Source organism: Aedes aegypti, chromosome 1, assembly GCF_002204515.2.
Source record: "Aedes aegypti strain LVP_AGWG chromosome 1, AaegL5.0 Primary Assembly, whole genome shotgun sequence".
Classification (NCBI taxonomy): domain Eukaryota; kingdom Metazoa; phylum Arthropoda; class Insecta; order Diptera; family Culicidae; genus Aedes; species Aedes aegypti.
In genome coordinates, this window is record NC_035107.1 from 277,577,509 (window position 1) to 277,600,565 (window position 23,057).

Sequence of the window (23,057 nt, forward strand, 5' to 3'; positions counted from 1 at the left end):
AAAAATAATAAAAGTTAAGAGAGCTGATTGCTTTTGATTAGTTTCAGTTCTATAATTTTCATTGAAAATTCTCCAAAATGGTCCTAAGTGCTTTTCTTTCGATTTTTTTAGGCAAATTTTAAGAGCATGATCATATTATTCCCTTCCCACAATAGATGTGCATTGCGCTTGACAAACGCAACGCCCCCCTCCCCTTTCACCAAGAAACACACAAAAGTTCCCAACCGAGCTCAGCTGTCTTGGTTGGTTTTCCAATCCTTTCCCGAGCGTTCCCGAAGGGGGTCTTGGAGGATGAGCCGCCGGGAATAATAATGACAGCGAAGATTCTGCAGACGACGAACATGAAAACTGAGACGTGGCAACAATACTCCGACAATAGGCTGAAAAATGAGCTGGTTGCTATGAATAATGCGCTCCTCACCGCTCTTCGTGCCCGCAATTGCTAGGGATGGGTTATGCTGATTGATGGACAGGTATACTCCGGATCAGTGGGTGTCGGAGATGAGATTGGTGTCTGGTTATAAGGACTGATGAAATTATTCAAATTTGGGTTTGATTGTTTGAGGGGAACAAATTTTGAGGTTAGAATTGGGAACTTTCGAGGAAGTATTAATGTTCATATCAAGCATTGAAGATTTCATCATAAGAGAATTTCAGCTCCTACAGAGAAGCTTCCCAGCTTCTGGAAGAGAAGATATTAAGCTTATTGAATAGAAGCTTTCCTGTTACTATAAGAGAAGTTTTCCAAATTCTGGAAAAAAAGCTTTTCAACTTCTGGAAGAGAAGCTTTCCTTTATCCACTAGAAAAGTTTTGCAACATTTGGAAGAGAAGCTTTCAAGCTTCTGAAAGAGAAGCTTTCCAGCTTTTGGAAACGAAGCTTTGCTGATTCTGGAATAGAAGCTTTCCTTTTTCTATTAGAGAAGTTTTCCAGCTTCTGGAAGAGAAGCTTCTGAAGAGAAGTTTTTCAGCTTTTGGAAACGAAGCTTTCCAGCTTCTGGAATAAAAACTTTCCTGTTTCTATTAGAGAAGTTTTCCAGCTTTTGAAAGCGAAACTTTCCAGCTCCTGGAAGAGAAGCTTTCCAGCTTCTGGAAAAGAAGCTTCCCGGCTTCTGGAAGAGAAGCTTTTCAGCTTCGGAAGAGAAGCTTTTCAACTTCTGGAAGATAAGCTTTCCAGCTTCTGGAAGTTAGGCGTTCCAGCTCCTGAAGAGAAGTTTTCCAGCTTTAGGAAGCGAAGCTTTCCAGCTTCTGGATGAGAAGCTTTCCAGCTCATGGAAAGAAACTTTTCAGCTTCTGGAAGATAAGCTTTGCAGCTTCTGAAAGAAAGGCTATCAAGCTTCTGGAAGAAGCTCTGCTCTGCTTTTGTAAGAGAAGCCTTCCAGCTTCTGGAAGAGAAGTTTTCCAGCTTCTGAAAGAAAAGCTTTCTAACTTCTGGAAGAAAAACTTTTCAGCTACTGGAAGAAAATCTTTTCAGCTTCTGAAAGAGAACCTTACACGTAAACACATTTTAGTTTTATTACGCTGTATTCTCAGATAATCATAAATAATAATTTATGACAAATAAAGCAATTGATTCAAATGGTTCAACAAAGCTCTTGCAAAGCTTGATGAAACTGAAGAACTTTTGCATTCGAATGCGAACGAAACTTGCTATAAGGTCACTAATCCCCTAAAATCTTGGATAACCCTCAGAGGTCAACGCAGAATAACATCCACTCTGCGATTCAAAAACAGACTACGAAATATGCTCTAATCAAGCGATTTTATCTCCCGTCGAGCTCTTAAGTAATCCAACTGAATGCCATAATCCATAGCTTATCAAAAATCACCCGTTCAATCTTTGTGAAAATAGTTCTCATAACCCCGAAAAACTCATTGCATCTTCGATCCATTACTCTGGTCCCAAAGTAAATGACTCCCACCCACACACACACTGCTCGATTTTGCCAGCATTTGCCAAGCTTCTCAGCAGAAGCTTTGAAACTTCTAAGCAGAAGCTTTTAAAATTCTCAGCAGAAGCTTGGAAGCCACTCAACAGAAGCTTGGAAGCTTCTCAGCAGAAGCTTGGAAGATTATCAGCAGAAGCTTGGAAGCTTCTCAGCAGAAGCTTGGAAACTTCTCAGCAAAAGCTTGGAAGCTTCTCAGCAAGAGCTTGGAAGTTTCTCAGTAGAAGCTTGGAAGCTTCTCAGCAGAAGCTTGGAAGTTTTGCAACAGAAGCTTGGAAGCTTCTCAACAGAAGCTTGGGAGCTTCTCAGCAGAAGCTTGGGATCTTTTCAGTAGAAGCTTGAACCTTCTCAGCAGGAACTTGGAAGCTTCTCAGCCGAAGCTTGGAAGCTTCTCAGCAGAAGCTTGGAAGCTTCTCAGCAGAAGCTTGGAAGCTTCTCAGCAGAAGCTTGGAAGCTTCTCAGCAGAAGCTCGAAAGCTTCTCTGCAGAAGCTCCAAAGTTTCTCTGCACAAGCTCGAAAGCTTCTTCTTAGAAGCTTGGAAGCTTCTCAGCAAGAGCTTGGAAGTTTTTCAACCGCAGCTTTGAAGCCTATTAACAAACTTGCATTATTTGAGAACCACCGCAGCAAAGGTTTAGCAGAACCACTCTCCGATACCAGATCAACATGAATAAGCAACTTTTGCACTATGGTGGCTGAAACTCGTCACAAGTCCTTCGGGAACGACGACGACTACGGCGACGAGTACTACCAAGACGGGTTGAGAATGCTGGAAAAGACTAAACTAGAAACCTTGAAGTTGAGAAACAATCCCTTTCTCCCCCTTCGCCAAATCCCTCCGGGGGTGAAAAACAATGAAAATCTTACACAATTTTACAAGCCAGGAGCAGCATTCGACTCCCCGACCCTCCTCTTCAACCGTTCTCCTGATCCATAACCTACCGCAATCCAACGATCTAGGGCATCCAACCGACAGAGACAGAGAGAAAAGGGATTAATTCCACCACCATGGCCTGGTTCCCACAATGGCAGTCAAAATATCAAGCTATTAAAGAGGGGGTATACAATGAGCTTAATTGGAAAAAATAATTAGATTAACGCTACAATTCATATCATAAAATCATACATATCAAAACATATCAAAAAATAATAAAAATCAAAACAGTCCCAAAAATATATTTTCCACCAGTAAATCGATTAAAATAAGCAATAATAAATTGAAACTAGGAACAACACAAAAAAAAAAGAGATGATAAAATAACCCAGACACAATAAATATTCCTAGAATATGATAATAATAAGAAATAAATCAAACAAAAAATAAGAAACTCAAACTTAGATATAATAAAAAAAATCAATATTAATACAGAGGAAAAACAAGAACTGAATAAAAAAATAATAAAAGTTAAGAGAGCTGATTGCTTTTGATTAGTTTCAGTTCTATAATTTTCATTGAAAATTCTCCAAAATGGTCCTAAGTGCTTTTCTTTCGATTTTTTTAGGCAAATTTTAAGAGCATGATCATATTATTCCCTTCCCACAATAGATGTGCATTGCGCTTGACAAACGCAACGCCCCCCTCCCCTTTCACCAAGAAACACACAAAAGTTCCCAACCGAGCTCAGCTGTCTTGGTTGGTTTTCCAATCCTTTCCCGAGCGTTCCCGAAGGGGGTCTTGGAGGATGAGCCGCCGGGAATAATAATGACAGCGAAGATTCTGCAGACGACGAACATGAAAACTGAGACGTGGCAACAATACTCCGACAATAGGCTGAAAAATGAGCTGGTTGCTATGAATAATGCGCTCCTCACCGCTCTTCGTGCCCGCAATTGCTAGGGATGGGTTATGCTGATTGATGGACAGGTATACTCCGGATCAGTGGGTGTCGGAGATGAGATTGGTGTCTGGTTATAAGGACTGATGAAATTATTCAAATTTGGGTTTGATTGTTTGAGGGGAACAAATTTTGAGGTTAGAATTGGGAACTTTCGAGGAAGTATTAATGTTCATATCAAGCATTGAAGATTTCATCATAAGAGAATTTCAGCTCCTACAGAGAAGCTTCCCAGCTTCTGGAAGAGAAGATATTAAGCTTATTGAATAGAAGCTTTCCTGTTACTATAAGAGAAGTTTTCCAAATTCTGGAAAAAAAGCTTTTCAACTTCTGGAAGAGAAGCTTTCCTTTATCCACTAGAAAAGTTTTGCAACATTTGGAAGAGAAGCTTTCAAGCTTCTGAAAGAGAAGCTTTCCAGCTTTTGGAAACGAAGCTTTGCTGATTCTGGAATAGAAGCTTTCCTTTTTCTATTAGAGAAGTTTTCCAGCTTCTGGAAGAGAAGCTTCTGAAGAGAAGTTTTTCAGCTTTTGGAAACGAAGCTTTCCAGCTTCTGGAATAAAAACTTTCCTGTTTCTATTAGAGAAGTTTTCCAGCTTTTGAAAGCGAAACTTTCCAGCTCCTGGAAGAGAAGCTTTCCAGCTTCTGGAAAAGAAGCTTCCCGGCTTCTGGAAGAGAAGCTTTTCAGCTTCGGAAGAGAAGCTTTTCAACTTCTGGAAGATAAGCTTTCCAGCTTCTGGAAGTTAGGCGTTCCAGCTCCTGAAGAGAAGTTTTCCAGCTTTAGGAAGCGAAGCTTTCCAGCTTCTGGATGAGAAGCTTTCCAGCTCATGGAAAGAAACTTTTCAGCTTCTGGAAGATAAGCTTTGCAGCTTCTGAAAGAAAGGCTATCAAGCTTCTGGAAGAAGCTCTGCTCTGCTTTTGTAAGAGAAGCCTTCCAGCTTCTGGAAGAGAAGTTTTCCAGCTTCTGAAAGAAAAGCTTTCTAACTTCTGGAAGAAAAACTTTTCAGCTACTGGAAGAAAATCTTTTCAGCTTCTGAAAGAGAACCTTACACGTAAACACATTTTAGTTTTATTACGCTGTATTCTCAGATAATCATAAATAATAATTTATGACAAATAAAGCAATTGATTCAAATGGTTCAACAAAGCTCTTGCAAAGCTTGATGAAACTGAAGAACTTTTGCATTCGAATGCGAACGAAACTTGCTATAAGGTCACTAATCCCCTAAAATCTTGGATAACCCTCAGAGGTCAACGCAGAATAACATCCACTCTGCGATTCAAAAACAGACTACGAAATATGCTCTAATCAAGCGATTTTATCTCCCGTCGAGCTCTTAAGTAATCCAACTGAATGCCATAATCCATAGCTTATCAAAAATCACCCGTTCAATCTTTGTGAAAATAGTTCTCATAACCCCGAAAAACTCATTGCATCTTCGATCCATTACTCTGGTCCCAAAGTAAATGACTCCCACCCACACACACACTGCTCGATTTTGCCAGCATTTCGCTTGGAGAATGGCCTCGCTGGCAGAAGCAACCATCTCCGTCCAATTAGCTCGCCATTTCTCGTTTGTCGTCTGTGCCCGGTCATACGAGATTCCGTCATTACTCGAGACAAGCACTCAGTCACTCGGTTCGGATGTGTCGTTTGGGGTTCGATTGCTTGTGCCCGATAAGCGAATCCGCACACTCATACGCCTTGAAGGGCGGAGGGGGGCTCTGGAGAAGCCATTCAGATTGTACCGAGAGGACGACGAAAGAAAAATTGAGGAGGGTATTCACTTTTGGTGAGGTTCAGCTCTTCTTGTTGAACCGAAGAGACTATCGAAGACAACTGTAGGATATGTGGTCGAATGACATTCAGTCGAATGACATTCAATTGGAAGACATTCAATTGAATGTCATACGTTCTAGTGTCATTGGACTGAATGACATTCAGTCGCATGACAGTCAGTCAAATGACATTCAATCGAATGACATTCAGATTAATAACATTCAGTCGAATGACATTCAGTCGAATGACATTCAGTCGAGTGACATTCAGTCGAATGACATTTGATCATTTTGCTTTTCTCCACCCACAAAAATAAACAGTAAAATCATCAAATTTGCTTCCTCTTTGTAGCAAAGTGTGCACTCTGGTCATTTGTCCAGATTTATTCTGCCAAATCCAGAAGCTCACTCAGTGCCTGCCGTCGCCGCCACACTTCTCCCGCATAAACGCGCTCGAGCTCGATATAATGAACGACTCTGAATCCAATCCAAAGCTGGCATCGTTCGTCTGATCATACACTTTCCTTGTGGGGTAAGGTGGGGTGAAAGTTCGAATGGGGCAACACTTTTTCTTAGATTTGTAGCTCAATTCGAAACAAATGCTATAAATGACATTGTTGTTCAAATGTTATTAGAGTAAAAAGTAAGTACGTCAAAAAATTATTGTATTCAATTGATATTTGGAAAATATGGGATGGACAAAACGTCAAATGGACTAAAATAAATATTTTGATGAACGAACAGCAAAATCGTAGTGAATAGGACAAGGTCCACTGTGTGGTATTTATTAATTCTTAACCGTGATATATTTTTTTTTGAATTCTAGTTATTCCACGATCTTTTACCCCTCTGTACTCTACAGTTCATGGTGGTCCATTGGTCCGTGTAAACATCATCTTGTCGTCGTCGTCAGTCGGAATGAGATGTCGGTCGGAACATAAAACCCAAGACATGGATATGCCGACCAGAAAGAAAGCGGACCAGTTTGTCTATTTATTTTCACAATTGATATCAATCTATTCCATTGCGGAGGCAAAATCCTACAGCGAAGAGTGACGGTGCTGGCGCTACTACTAGTACAAGCTTTGTCATCCTTTTCCCCCCGATTTGTTGGCTACTGTCGTCTATTGATGTCGATGTGCATCCGAAAGAGGAATGGTGGAAGGGGAACGGCTTATGGCAAGTGGAAACGAGCGACTCTTGCAACCATTACTGTCATGTTTTACCGAAATCGATTGGCTTCTGGATTCATCTTGGCTTCATTCTGGGACGGAAGGGGGTTGGGAAGAATTTCTTTGGGGCGAATTCAACGCACAATTGGATTGGAATATGACTGACCACTATATCTAGAGCAATCAACTTCAATGTGAAGGGTATGTTGCTGACATGTTTATACCAATTACTGAGAACAGAGCAGAGCAAAGCAGAGCCAGAGCAGAGCCAGAGTCAGAGCCATAGCAGAGCCAGAGCCAGAGCCAGAGCAGAGCCAGAGCAGAGCCAGAGCAGAGCCAGAGCAGAGCCAGAGCAGAGCCAGAGCAGAGCCAGAGCAGAGCCAGAGCAGAGCCAGAGCCAGAGCAGAGCCAGAGCAGAGCCAGAGCAGAGCCAGAGCAGAGCCAGAGCAGAGCCAGAGCAGAGCCAGAGCAGAGCCAGAGCAGAGCCAGAGCAGAGCCAGAGCAGAGCCAGAGCAGAGCCAGAGCAGAGCCAGAGCAGAGCCAGAGCAGAGCCAGAGCAGAGCCAGAGCAGAGCCAGAGCCAGAGCAGAGCCAGAGCAGAGCCAGAGCAGAGCCAGAGCAGAGCCAGAGCAGAGCCAGAGCAGAGCCAGAGCAGAGCCAGAGCAGAGCCAGAGCAGAGCCAGAGCAGAGCCAGAGCAGAGCCAGAGCAGAGCCAGAGCAGAGCCAGAGCAGAGCCAGAGCAGAGCCAGAGCAGAGCCAGAGCAGAGCCAGAGCAGAGCCAGAGCAGAGCCAGAGCAGAGCCAGAGCAGAGCCAGAGCAGAGCCAGAGCAGAGCCAGAGCAGAGCCAGAGCAGAGCCAGAGCAGAGCCAGAGCAGAGCCAGAGCAGAGCCAGAGCAGAGCCAGAGCAGAGCCAGAGCAGAGCCAGAGCAGAGCCAGAGCAGAGCCAGAGCAGAGCCAGAGCAGAGCCAGAGCAGAGCCAGAGCAGAGCCAGAGCAGAGCCAGAGCAGAGCCAGAGCAGAGCCAGAGCAGAGCCAGAGCAGAGCCAGAGCAGAGCCAGAGCAGAGCCAGAGCAGAGCCAGAGCAGAGCCAGAGCAGAGCCAGAGCCATAGCAGAGCCAGAGCAGAGCCAGAGCCAGAGATAGAGCCAGAGCCAGAGCCTAAGCAGATCCAGAGCAGAGCCAGAGCAGAGCCAGAGCCAGAGCCAAAGCCAAAGCCAGAGCCAGAGCCAGAGCCAGAGCCAGAGCCATAGCAGAGCCAGAGCAGAGCCAGAGCCAGAGACAGAGCCAGAGCCAGAGCCTAAGCAGATCCAGAGCAGAGCCAGAGCAGAGCCAGAGCCAGATCCAGATCCAGAGCCAGAGCCAGAGCCAGAGCCAGAGCCAGAGCCAAAGCCAGAGCCAGAGCCAGAGCCAGAGCCAGAGCAGAGCCAGAGCAGATCCAGAGCCAGAGCCAGAGCCTGAGCAGAGCCAGAGCCATAGCAGAGCCAGAGCAGAGCCAGAGCCAGAGCCAGAGCCAGAGCCATAGCAGAGCCATAGCAGAGCCAGAGCCAGAGACAGAGCCAGAGCCAGAGCCTAAGCAGATCCAGAGCAGAGCCAGAGCAGAGCCAGAGCCAGATCCAGATCCAGAGCCAGAGCCAGAGCCAGAGCCAGAGCCAGAGCCAAAGCCAGAGCCAGAGCCAGAGCCAGAGCCAGAGCAGAGCCAGAGCAGATCCAGAGCCAGAGCCAGAGCCTGAGCAGAGCCAGAGCCATAGCAGAGCCAGAGCAGAGCCAGAGCCAGAGCCAGAGCCAGAGCCAGAGCCAGAGCCAGAGCCTGAGCAGAACCAGAGCAGAGCCAGAGCAGAGCCAGAACCAGAGCCAGAGCCAGAGCCAGAGCCAGACCAGAGCCAGAGCCAGAGCCAGAGCCAGAGCCAGAGCCAGAGCCTGAGCAGATCCAGAGCCAGAGCCATAGCAGAGCCAGAGCAGAGCCAGAGCCAGAGCCAGAGCCAGAGCCAGAGCCAGAGCCAGAGCCAGAGCCAGAGCAGAGCCAGAGCCAGAGCCAGAGCCAGAGCCAGAGCCTGAGCAGAACCAGAGCAGAACCAGAGCAGAGCCAGAGCCAGAGCCAGAGCCAGAGCCAGAGCCAGAGCCAGAGCCAGAGCCAGAGCCAGAGCCAGAGCCAGAGCCAGAGCCATAGCAGAGCCAGAGCAGAGCAAAAACAGACATGTGATCGTTGTTCGGTTATCCAATCCGCATGGTTATTAAATTAATTAACTCATTACGCGTGGTAAAGATGGGAAATTTATGGGTTAAATTATGAAAAAAATCCACGTGTTCGACTGTGATTTGAACCCAGGACTCTTGTATGCTAGACGAGCGCTTTACCAACTTAGCTACGGAATATTTGTGTTATTAGAGACCCAGTATATCACTACTTTTTCATGATTATAACAGGAAGAAGCTTCTGTTAGAAGGAATGATTCACATGTTACATCATATTGTTCTAAAAATCAGCTATTTATTAATATTTAAAAGAAATTTGCTATGTAAAACATATATTAGAATAAGTCGAAACTTGAAGTGATGAACTAATCAGTTTTTTACAGTGCATAAGCGTAACATCAAAACCGTTGTCTCAAAAAGATCTGTATTGAATGACATAACTCATTTGAAATAGAATCATGGAACGGGCTCACCAATTGATCATCCATTGTTGATAGGGCAGTTGCCAATCACTTCCGATTTTGTCAAAAATTGCTTAACCCATACTTTGCGTGAAGTTAGTTGGATAGTTAGTAAGTTAGATGGTTCTATGATTTGTGGCAAAATTTCTGACGTATTTCTGGTGAGATCGTTGACAATTGATGGATGTTCCTTGGAGGATTTATGCTGGAATACCCGATATTTTTCATCTAAAATTTTCACAGATTTTACCCAACACGTTCATGATTTTTACCTGATGCTTGTTTCTTCTATCATTACTTTTTTTTAATTTAGGCGGAATCTAGACGGAAATCCTCGGAAAACGTATAAGACGTTGCATGTGTCTTTAAAGGTCCTTTGTTACGAATCCGTATATAATTGTGCCTTCTTTCACAGATTTCTTTAGAACAGAAACGAATAAAGATGTTTCAGAAAATTGTTCAGCAACACCTCCTTCAGAGATTAATCCGGAAATCCCTAAATAGATTCCTCCAAAAGTTTATCTAAGAGCTCATTTTGAAATTCCTCTAGTAATTATTAGAATTCATTTATTTTATTCATCAATTTGAAAAGGTGGTAGATCATTTGTCATAAAGTCGTTTGGCATAATGGTCTTTTGGCATAATGAGTCTGAAACCAAGAATTTCTTAAGATGGCATTCGTTTTTACGTTTCTATTGAATCTTTCTGATGATAACAGGAAGGTTGTGGAGTCAATTGATACAAATCGTTACTTTATTCAACAATCATATGCTCTTGAGTAAACTAATGCATATTAGAAAAGTTATTGCCAATACTATTTTATAATTTATCCAGAAATTACCCTTCTTTCATATATTTATTCTGTATTTGAGTTCCGCTATTGGAATAAATTTTTGCACTGAAGATTTTGATTTATTTAGCACAAATTTACCCTTCTTTCAAACATTCTATGTTTTTTTTTTTAATGTGATTAAACTATAATTAAAGGTACAAAACTGTTGATTTAAAATTTAAATAAATTTCCCTTTTTTACATAGGCTGTTCTTTGGAGCTTTATTTTTAGATATTTTTTTGTTTCCATCTTACAAAAGGGCGGCAATCGATAAAATATCTGTTCAAGTTATCAGCGAAACTAGAAATCGATGACTTCGATGGGTTGTGCTACTTTTCCTTGAAGATCGGTTCTACGAATACCGTAATCCCGAACTCCAGTTCCTCGAAAATACTTTGGGATTCATAATTGTCATAACTTTATACATTTCAGGGTGGTGATAGAACTGGCCATTTGATATGCACCCTTCTTTATTTAATTGGCGGTTCTTTAGCCACTGAAGACTATTTGAGCACCTATTTAAACTGCACAACTTTTCGGGGAAACGGGTCATTCGGAGAAATGACACTCGGGGAAAAGGGTCATTCGGGGAACCGACATTCGGAGAAACGACATTCGGGGATAAGTTGCACAATTACTTCTATGCTGAATGCAATATTTGATGTATTTTTGTTTTGTTATGCCACAATTATTGTTGGCGTCTAATCTTCTATTGAATCATAAATTTTGGCTTGTTTTAAAAATAGGCTGTTCTTAATATTTATACTGCTTTTTATATTTTATTATCAAGTTATGCTGAATGTTAACCATTTTTATATGTTGCTGTTTTATCAATTCTTGCAAGACGTGCTGTTAGAATAATAATAACTATAAAATTTGCCAATGTTTAACAGTTTTTTTTGCAAACGATAGGGGATCATCGAGCTATGCTGGAAATTTTTTTGCAAGAAAATCGTTCAAAAGTCTTGCAACAATAATTTCTTTCAAAATATGTGTTGTTCATTTGAGTTATGCTGTGAGAAGTTTTTTTTTTTTTTGCGTTAGAGTCTTAAACATTTTCAACGAAAAATAATCTGCTCTCGTATATAAACTATTTTTGCATAATGCTGCAATCATAGATCTTGGGATAAGATTTTGCAAATAATTTTTTCCTTCTTTAATCAAGTAATTTTCATCAAGTGTTACGTCCAAACTGGGACAGAGCTTGATCTGCTGCGAAATATTCTATGAGCGTTCCCTTTATTAATAACTGCAAACTTTCTTTGCCAATTTACTATTTTCAAATATGCATGTCGCAACAAGCTCAAAGATACCTTATTTTCTGGGATGTAGAGAAAATTATTATTCTAAAAACATCTTCCACCAGACCCGTCACGAGTTTTATTTAGCAATGCTCTCTAATATCACTACAATTTTTGACATTCATAGCTTGGAATATCTCTGAGCAATCAGCATGCTTATTAAGAATCTACGAAAAATTTTTGTTATGAGCTCGGTGATGTTGAGGCGTATAAAAAGTTGAATTTCGTTACGTTAGAGTTCTGGCTTATCATGCATATTTTGAATTTCTACAATTCTCGAAAATACCTGATTTTTGTTGAAGGTTTCATCAGTGAAATTGAAGTGTAAATATGATATTTGAAGAAAGATTTAGCTTTTGCTGCTGGTTGAAGCTTGTTCGTAAATTGGAGAGCTGGAGAAATTTGATGAAGTGGGAAAAGCTGACCCGAAAAAATCGCAGAATTTGGAATGATGATTCGTTGATCCTGATTAGCAGATCATCCTGATTAACAAGACTTCAAGCAGGTGTCCTATTTTAATCATCGAGAACTGCTTGGACTTACGACTGGATAAAGAAGATGTTGAACATCAATTTGATGAGAGAATTCCATTTGATTATTTTTCAAATGCTTGCTGTGAAAAAGTCAATTCAAGCTTCATGACAAATTTGTGTATGGATTTAACCGAGGATAAGTATTTCACAGCGGTACTTTTTCCGAGACAGCATCACTTTTGCTACTAAGCAAGCCTCAATTTTGAATTTTGGCCATGTATGCATGCCTATTTTTGCTCCTGTGTTTTCCATACATTGATTTGTTTCATAATGGGAATGGGAATGTTTTCTTTTCTTTTCATTTCAGAGAGCGAGTAATGGCGCTTAAGCCAAGGCTCTAGAGCCAGGGCATAAGGCAGAAATACCTATGTCCCATCCCAGGAATAGTCCACTACGATGGAGTGCGCCCTAACATTCTTAGCAAAGCCACTCCCAACGATTTTATCTATCCCCTGAAATGAAACGGTTGGTACGGTTGTCCCCGTTTCTTCCTTCAAACAGTTTATAAATTTTCGTCTATCATATTATTCATGAGTGAATAATCTGATCGCCGTCAATTTCTGAACTATCTTAAATACAAAGTCTGCACAGTGGGCCTGGCCATTTTAATATTTGTATCATATTACCGATTTGCTGCAAATATTAATGCTGACAAGAAAATACTGGAAGAAATTCCGGAATTTCCAGGATGCTTTTCAACATTGGCTGTGCAAGCGCTAAGAATAGAATAGAATAGAGCTCGGTGATGTTGATCTCGGTAAAAACTTCAAAAATACCGATATCCATTATAATTTAACCCCTCTACCGGCAGCTTCATTTTTTACCGCAAAATTCAAATCGTTGTAACTTTTTTGTTTTTCAATATTTTTGCACCATTTTTCCACAAGTTCTCAAACAACTCTTCTAGTTTAGGAATCCGTGTCGATATTCACTATTGGTGATCTGGTTTTAAAGATATTCCGATGTTCCTTGGGGGACTGACATTTTCCATATAAAATGTCTTTGGCGGCCATTTTGTTTTTGATCGATTTATCAAAAAAATAAAATATGGGCTATATAATGCCAGGTAATTAGGAGCTTCTCTGAAAAAATCATACAAATCGGTTCAGTATTCTTGGAGAAATCTGAAAATTACGATATGATGTTTTTTGAAGTTTTTAAGGTCTTAATTTGGCCAGCGTGGTTCCAGAAACCTAAATGGTCATTACTTAAAGACGGCTGCACCAAATTGGTTCATTTTTTCACAACATACTCTCATTAATGTATTGTTTCGAAGAGTGAATATCCGAATACGATTAAAATTCTGTAGCCTGAGAAATTAACGGGAGCTTCTAGTTACGGGTCGGTCCCCCAAGGAATTTTGGAATATCTTCAAAACCAGATGACTTATGATCAATATCGACACAGATCCTTAAACTAGAAGAGTTTTTTGAAAGCTTGTGAAAAAATGGTGCAAAAATATTGAAAAACAAAAAAGTTATAACGATTTGAATTTGAATTTTGCGGTAAAAAATGAAGCTGCCGGTAGAGGGGTTAATCATTATGCCAAACGACCATTATGCCAAACGGGGTACAATCATTTGAAAAATACTCTACTGTTTTGTTTGGATATCTTTGAAAGATCTTTTCGATTATTCCAGTGATTACTATGGAATGCGTTCCAGGTGTTCCTACAGGATATATTCCAGGATAATATACATTCATTGACAAATAAAAACACTTCGTTTAGATTTTTTTCCAGAATACCTTTAAAGTTTCCCACTGGGATTTTTAAGCTATTCTTTCATCCAATATTTGGGGACTAATTATTTTTTTTTATTTCAGGAAATCATTCCCTGGAGAGTCCCCAAAATCTATAAGGAACTCTTCCGAGAATTCTCCAATGAATTTAATCATCGATTCCATTTGAAGCTTCTCCAGATATATCGCTGGGGAATTATCCACCATTTCTTCACCCGAATAGTTCGATACTGTTGCAGTGTGTGAGAGTTGTAACTCTTGAACGCTCTTATGGCACGTACCAAACGAGAAAGTGAATGTTTACTTTCATAGGGCTCTCTGATTGCGATGTGCCACGAACTGTTATTGTTCGCGAACTGTTACACTCTCCGAATATGGTTCGATCGGCTTACTCGGATCAAAATCCAAACACTGCTTCATATAATTCATCTGGATTTTATTCGGGGGTTTCTCCATGAAACATTACTGAACAGTAGGGTGCGGTTTATTATTCAAAAACTCTCAAAACCAAAAATTCGTGTGCTATTATGAATTCAAATCACATTAAAATAGAATCCTCAATTTTGGGGCTGAAAATTTTACCATTTAGATTAAGATTTAGATTTTTGCAAAGTTATGAGAATTTTAGTACCCTGGAATGATCCTCCGTAGATCTTCGCGAGTACTCCCTGTAGGACATCCATCGAAATATCATAGCTGTATCAACGCCCTGGTGAATGAATATAAATATTTGCAAGGTCATGAGCATTTTAACGCCCTGTAGGACATCAATATTAATTTTCTAGTTGTATCATCGCCCTGGAGTGTTTGACCTTATCTCACGAGATCATGAGCATGTTAACGCCCTGTAGAACATAAATCAAAATTTCCCAGCCGTATAACGCCCTGATGAATAAATATAAATTTACGCCCTCTTACAGCAGGACATTAATTTAAATTTTCAAGTTGTATCAGCGCCCTTTTTTCACATAGATTTTGCGTCATGAACGTGTTAACGCACCGTAGGATATTTATCGAAGTTTCCTAGCTGTGTCAACGCCCTGGTGAATTTCGATCTTATATCACGTAAATCTGCGATGTCAAGAGCATGCTTACGCCCTGTATGACTTACATCGAAATTTTTCAGCTGTATCAACGCCCTGATGACCATAAATATGAATATTTTTGAGGTCATGAGTATTGCAATGCCTCATCAACCTAAATTTTTCAGTTGTATTGCACTGGAAGGTTGATTCATCATGTCAAATATTGCGCTAGTAACGCTGATTGACGATAGGCAATCCTCGATTTAAAATCCAGTATCCAGGTGATAAAAGTGGGTTCCATTTTATAATTACTGTAAATTCCTTTAAAAATTCTTCTAGATACGAACATTCATAAAAATCCTGCAGCGATTCTTTCTTTCCTGGATAATACCTTCGAGCTTCTCGAAGAATAAATGAATCTGTAATTTGATCTTTAACGAACTGCAACTATTCATAGAGCGAATTCTAGAGTGATCGCTGGAGGAATTCCTGGAAAAGTTCTTGAAAAAACTACTAGATGAATTTATGAAATGGTTAAAGAGAGGTAAAACTCCTTGAAGATTCTTCCCTAAATGAGATATCAATCTCTTAAAAAGTCTATTTTAAAATCTGTTTCAAGAAAAATATCTTGTTTTTTTAATATGCTACTAAAAAAAAATTGTGAAAGTTTTCGGAAGGTTGTTTGAAAAAAGCTAGTAATATTTAATAATGTTTCCAATATTTCTGGACAGGGCTGGAGATGGTAAGTAGTTGGCTTGAATTTCGCGAAACATGGATGGACATACTTAATACTTCGAATGCGTTAAGGTGAAGATGAATCGAAGCCAAAGTTCAAATTTTCAAGAGCACGGATCTGGAGAACCGAACATCTGTTTGAGCTGAAAACCTAATCGATTGGTCACCACCAGCTAGTGACCAATCGATTAAGTTTTCAGCTTAAACGAATGTTTGGTTCTCCAGATCCGTGCTCTTGAAAATTTGAAGTTTGGCTTCGATTCATCTTCACCTTAATCCTGTCAAGTAGGCTATGTTGAGTTTTCCAAACGAATCGTGCCCAGACAGGCAGTAAATGGAAACAGAACAGTTGTTCTGGGTTGTCCTTAGCAATCGGTGATTTGATAGCTACAATTATTTTATAGGCGTGATTGTCACTGGTTTCAATAGCTACAGTTTTATTTCCTTGGCTTCTGTGAATCTCTGATGAAAATCATAGATAATTTTCTCGGGGTAGTTTAGGGAAAATTTTGAGTTTTTGTAGAAGATCTTTACTAACTTTCTGAAAAAAAAATATCGCCAGGATATTTAACTTTTTTTTGTAATTTAACCCAAACGGTTCCATTTGAACTCAAATGTCGGTTTACTTTTGTATTTTTTGATTTGGCTGAAATTTTGCACATGCTTTCTTTATACCCAAAAATGCCTATTTGCATCATCGGTTCGCCATTTTTACCCTAGCGTTACTTTCAGCCCTGTCGTCGTAAATTTTGAGCTACTTAGTCGTCCTGTTATTGTGGGGCGTTACTATAGCTCAGAGGGCGCTACTATTCCCAAACGTTCATAAGGTCGTTTGTATGTAATGTCCAATCTCATATCAAGAAACATGAACTTGTTAAGCTTTTTCAAACAGACAAAATAAATAATCTAAATTTTTTTATTCTTTTTATTAACGAAGACAGAGACAGCTTTTTATCTCTTGATTTTATATGGACATTTGTAAAACATTATTTGTTCAATCAAATTGATCCGTTGTAACCAGTAGCGTAGCTAGGGGGTGCGGCAGTGTGGTCCGCACCGGGCTCCGGATTCTTGGGCCCCCGAAATCATGGCATCAGAAATTCAGTTTCAACACATTATAATGTGTAGAGGCAAGGAAAATCAGGTTTGGAGGGGATCTGAATTGATAATAACTTGGAGCCCCTATTAAATCTAATATACTGATAATGGTTTCGTTTATTTCAACGCTATAGAACAGTACTTTTTAACAGAACATCGTGTTTTCGTTCTGTGAATCATCGAATATCATGGGGCCCTTTATATATTGAGCCGTAGGAAGCCAAAAACTAGTTTAGAAATATTTTATTATGAGCCACAACCTGAACCAGAGGGAAGAGTGGTTAGAATACATGTTTCTCACGCCGAGGACCTGGGATCAAATCCCAACCCCAAGATTATGAGAAAAGTGACGACTTCCTTCGGACGGGAAGCAAAACTGGTGATCCCAAGATGAACTAGCCTGCGGCAAAGAATCTCGTTGAGAAAGATATAAAAAACAATATTTTAAACATTCTTGAAAAGTACTAAACCATATTACGATAGCGCAAACTAAGGTCAAGTTTCTTTTTTACGTCTTTTGATTTAAATTCTTGAGGCTTTCTTCGCGAATACTTACTGGGGTCCCGCCAGAAATTGTTATAATAATTCCTCCAGTAATTCTTTCAGGAATTCGTTTTGAAATTCCTTGAATGGTTTCTTAAGATATGCAAAGGGAATTCCTTCAAATTTTGCTCCAGAAAATTCTTCAACAATCCAATTACAGTACAGATTTTTTTTTTTAGAGAAGTTGCTTCTAGGATTGGATTGGATTCATGTCAAAATTATTTCGAAAAATCATACAAGAATTCCTCGAAAAACTCTCATGACATTTTTTCAGAAATACTTCCAGTTGTTATAAAACCAAGAATTCAGGAATTATTTGACATGTCATCCTAGGAATTGATCCATACATTATTATATGGATTATTCCACAAAATCTTCAAGTGATTCTTTCAGAAATTTTACAATAAATTCAACCAGGGATTTCTCATAAATTTCTCCACCAATTAGAAATTCAAAATACTACAGCAATTATTCCTATTCCTCCTCCAAGAGTTGCAATCGAGATTTTCCAGGAGTTTCCACTAGGAAATTTAGGTGGGGTTAATCTTCCAATAAATACTTTAATAATTTTTCTGAAGACCCAAGACTTTCTCAAGAGTCCAGAAAAGATTCGTAGATCTGTGAAAGATTTTTTTTTCATAGTAATTAATCATGCATTTTATCAGGGATATTTTACGGATTTCGTTTAAAAATATCTTGAGGATTTTTTTCTGGAGTTCCATCGAATAATTTCTAAACAAAATCCTTAGTTTTCTCTTGGGCAAATTCTTAGGGAAATTTTCTGAGGGCACCATATGAAAAAAATGAGGGTCCTATTGGAAAAAGTTCTGGTTCAATTCTCCAAATCTCGGAGGAATTTTTTGGGAAGTCTATGAAGGAATCGTTCAATGTATTCCTAAAGAAATTTTCGATATAATAGCTGAGTGAAACTTTAAGCAATTACCTGAATAACAGTCTGATGGAATTTCTGAAAAAAAAAACATTAAATTCAACAGAAAATTTTAGAAAGACACTTTGACACTTGTCTGGTCGGATGACTTGAGAAATCCTTATTGAGACGTGGTTCATGTTTAATCTTATTTCGATCTCATTTTTCGAATGTCTTTAAAGTTCCTTCTTTAGACACTTAGCCGCTATTAGCTCTAAAGGGGTCGTATCAGCATATTACTCTTAACCAGGGATTGCATCCTGAGAAAATTGAGAGAATCTCTCACGTATCGCTCTCTGTAACTATCATAACATGCTGCACATTATGAGAGACTGTTTATCGTATACTGCTACAAGTTTGATCAGATTGGGGGGATAGTAGTGCATGATAAAACCCCTCTAAACATGCTCCAAGCCTGGGGGACACTGTTGTTATTGGAAGTTCGTGGATTGTTTATCGTGCCAGTAAAGAAAAACACCTATCCCCAACGGTAAACAAGCGAGAAAAATGGATTTTATCATCGCTCTCTCGTTGGGGCTCTCGCTCGCTGCTTCCATTTATCAGACTTGTTACACCTTGCGATACAATGACGATCGTGGACCGCAACAGATGGGATGTTTTTCTTTGCTTGCTTTGATCGTGCTTCATTCTCAAATGAGAGCGAATTCTGCAACGCCTGCTCTTAACTAGTTTACATTTTGATTACTAAGCTACATGGGATAAGCTCAAATTACTCCAGGGCGTTGAAATAGCTTATAATTTTCATATGATTTCCTACAGGGCGTCAAGATGCACCAGATCTAAGGAGGATGAGGTTAAATTACTCCAGATTACTGTATTACTCCATTGTCGATACAACTTGATCTATTTAGGATAAATTACTTCAAGGCGTCGATACAGCTTTCAATGTGCAATTATTGTCCTCGGGGGTTGAGATGCATCTGATATATATATGAGTAGAAGTAAAATTACTCCAGGGCGTTGATACTGCTTTGACATTTCGATTGATGTTATGCAGGGCGTTAGGGGAAATATCGAGATACAGAAAATCGAGTAAGGGAGAGATGACTGTATAAAAAATTACAACATTTCTTTTATAGTGTATATTTTTTTTTCAGTCCCAACAATAACCTAAAACTTTGCGGAAGACTCCAAACTGATCGGACAAAACGTTTCTAAGTTATATTATAATGACCGAAAATTGAAAATTATATCATAATTTTGTATTAAAATCGCTGTATCTTTAAAACGGTAAAAGTTAGCCTGATTTTTCTGTAAACCTTGTTTGTTGTAAATTTTGCGTACTTTCATACTATCGAGTTTAAAAATATTTAAAAAGTTTATTATGACCATTTTCAAAAATTAACCTTTTTTCAAAGAATCATAACTTTTTTGTCCATGATTTCTCCATCTTGACCCACTGTGCAAAATACTTCATTTTTTGTCTACTTTAAATTAACATATAAAAAAATAAAAAAAATCAAAAATACGATTTATAAGAAAATTGATTTTTAAGCTTTATTTTCGATACATAAAAAATTACAACATTTTTTTTTTACAGTGTTTATTTTTTCCAGATAGTCCCAACAATAACCTAAAACTTCGCGGAAGGCACCAAACTGATCGGACAAACCGTTTCTAAGTTATATTTTTTTGAAAAATATTAAGTATTTTTTTCTTAGGCCCTTCTCAAAAGTAAGGCTAGAGTCAAAATGGCGAGCCGATTATGCAAAAAGGCATTTTTGGCATAAAGAAAGCATGTGCAAAATTTCATCCAAATCAAAAAATATAAAAATGAAATTTGGGAAAAAAATCGTCATTTTCTGTGGAACCGCTCACCCAGTTAAATTACGGAATTTCTTTAACAACATTAGGATGAGTTGTTAAAGAAAACCTGGAAGGGTCTCTTAAAGAGTTCTTATAAGAATCCTTGAAAAGATTTTTTACTCGAATTTTTGTTTTTTTCGAAATTTTGCAAGAACCCTTATGGAAGGAGCTGAAGAAATTTAGTGATGTTTCTGGAGAAATCTCAAGATGTCTCTAAAAAATAAACTGAAAAAGTTTCTGAACATTTCTTACCTTTTTACCTTTAACTTGAAGCTAATTTAATCTGAAAAAATGTACAATCGATGATGGCGATTTTCGTAAGAGTTTCTAAAGAATAAATTAAGAGCATACGACTCACATAGTATAAAAAGATCTACTACAACCATCCAAAAGCTCAATAACATTACATTTAGTTACATGACATCCTTTTTACCAGAACATACTTCGGTGTCTTCGATAATTACTTGATTTTTTGTGTGCAGGACACATCTGTTCCCAAGAACTGTTGCTTGCAAATGCTGGGAGCTTTTATTAGAATGCATTTTTTTTTTCTCATTTTCCTATGTTTAAGTTCTTGTGACAATTTTCTTGTAAACGTCAAAGAGTGGAAGCGCCCTCTAGGCTATAAAAACGCTCCAAAAAAAAAAAAAAATAACGGCTCAAATTTTACGACGGCAGGGCTGGATCGAGAACTAAATTTGATATCCGATAAAACGGCGGTGGAAGGAGCACTGTCAGCAGATGTTGAACAGAGAAAATGGAAATGTGGCGAGAAACAGGGTGAACATTGATGATGACGATCAAGCTGCAGACCCACCGACCATAGGAGAGGTTAAAAAGGGTATCAGCGAGCTGAAGAACTGTGAGGCTGCTGAGAAGGACAAGATCCCCTTCGAGCTTCTCAAGCACGGAAACGTTCAGCTTTACCAGTCGATCCTCCGAGTACTTCTGCTGGTATGGTAGGACGAAAAAATGCCCACCAGTTGATTGGATGGCCTCATACGCCGAATCTACAAGAAAGGGCACAGACTGGAGTGTGCCAATTACAGAGGAATGGACTATATGTTAACCTTGCGAATGATCCTAGATAAATTCCGGGAGTATAACTTGCAGACTCTTCATGGAGTGGAAGAGGCCTTCATGCCTCTGAAGAAAGAGACATCGAGGATAGGCCTGACCATTAAGGTGACACGCGAGACCGTGTTATTTTCCCTATATTTTGTCTCACTCTAACAATTATCATCAAAACTTTGTGGAAGCAAATCTCGACTTTTAGTGAACCGATTTAGCTGAAAATTTATTAGGTTACACTACATATATAGAATCATAGTGATACATTTTTCACATCGATATACGGAATGGTTCTTGGGATTTGCTTCTTGAAATGGATAGGGTGATTATGATGACGTCCCTTGCGGCCTTAATTCTTAAAACGAAGACATTGTTGCAGGTAGAGATAGAGGTAGGCTTTTTGGTGTTGATGTTGAGGTAGTGTTTGATGGAGATGTGTTTCACGAAAAATCATCTAAAGATCCCTTCTAGAGATCAACGCAGTCTATTGTAAATAAGCAACCCGAAAAACACATTAACGGAATCCTTAAAGCTATCGACTCTAATATCCCCCCTCTAGCAACATACCTAACACTCCCCAAAAAGAAATCCATCAGATAACGTTTATGGAAGCGCCAAACCGATTCGTATCTCCCGTTAAAAACCATCCAACAAATGCTCCCACTCACATGGCATCGTTTCTCAATGTTCTCGCACCCGGAGGCACGGTAAAATGCTGTCATCGAGGTTCCGTTGTTTTCTCCGGGTGGGACATCACAGCGCAGCAAAAATAACAATTCGCAATAAATATTTGTCAAAATTAAGCTCGCGCTGTCTGAGAAGGATCGGTCCAAAATACATGCTTCGAGAAGCACCACTTTCTCGCTTTCTGGTTTCGTTTTTCGTTTCTTTTTTCGTCTTGTCCCAAGGGGAAAACGCTCACCGGCAAAGACAAATGTTTTTCGTCTTGCCCGAACGAATCCGCTGTCAAGCTTAGTCGAATCACGTGTCAATTAAGAGTGTTATAAATTTTCCTCCTACAGAGCGCTCGTTGACAAATGCGTGTCGTTTGTTTTGCGCTCGAGAGTCGGGTTCAAAAACGGTTTGTCGCGATTGGATGTATGAATGTTTAAAATCCTGATGGCAATCTATTGAAAAAAATGGGGGTTTTCTGTGAACTGTTCGTTCACGCTGCTGAACAATGCATCGGTTGAGAACAGAGTTATTGACCTTCTGTCTGTACTAAAAGAGAACGTTGTCTGTGCTTTGGTGTCATATTGACCCCAAATTCAAATCGTGATAGCTTCGCAAAATTTAAACGGCTATTTGAATTTATCTGCTGCTTTGAAAATCTAAAAAAAAATAAGTCATTGCCAATAGGGAATTTTGGTAAAAGTTTGAAAATAACTATAAATCAAGTACAAAATAGCTGTTAATAAATTCAAGTTATTACAATATTTGTAAAATCTGCAATGTTCTACATCACTTGAAATCAATCTAATCATATTGAAGTTACGCCCTTTTTATTACTCTCTGGCATATTCACGCAATTCATTTTCTCGAATGCCAATACCCGAATGACCCCATTCCACTATGGTCAGTTTCCATATAGGCCGGCGGCCAAAAATATTTTTTCCATCTCATGTCACATTAGAGTGATGCAAATTTTAAAATTTTAGCTCCCCTATGCTTAAACGACTTTATTTATGGAAAATAGCATCCTCCCAAAGTTTGAAGTGATTCGCAAGAAATTTGACTGTGCACACGCCATTTGAAGTTTATATGGAGATTACTATGGAAAACGCCAATCTTTAGTGTTCAGCCCTCTATCTCATCGTCATAAAATTTTATGGAAAAGTGAACAAATTCTTCTAATGTGAAATCTTCCCAGCTACAACTTTGCCGAAGACCACTTTTTGATTGAACGTCAGGATAAATTGTTATTCATCATTACAAAGTTGGTTTGCATGTAGCATGCTTCACCAACTATTCGGCAGGCAACAGTGGTGCTCCTGGCGGGAAGAATAGATCAAAGTAGTCCAGGCTACTATGTTCTACAGCAAAAAAGC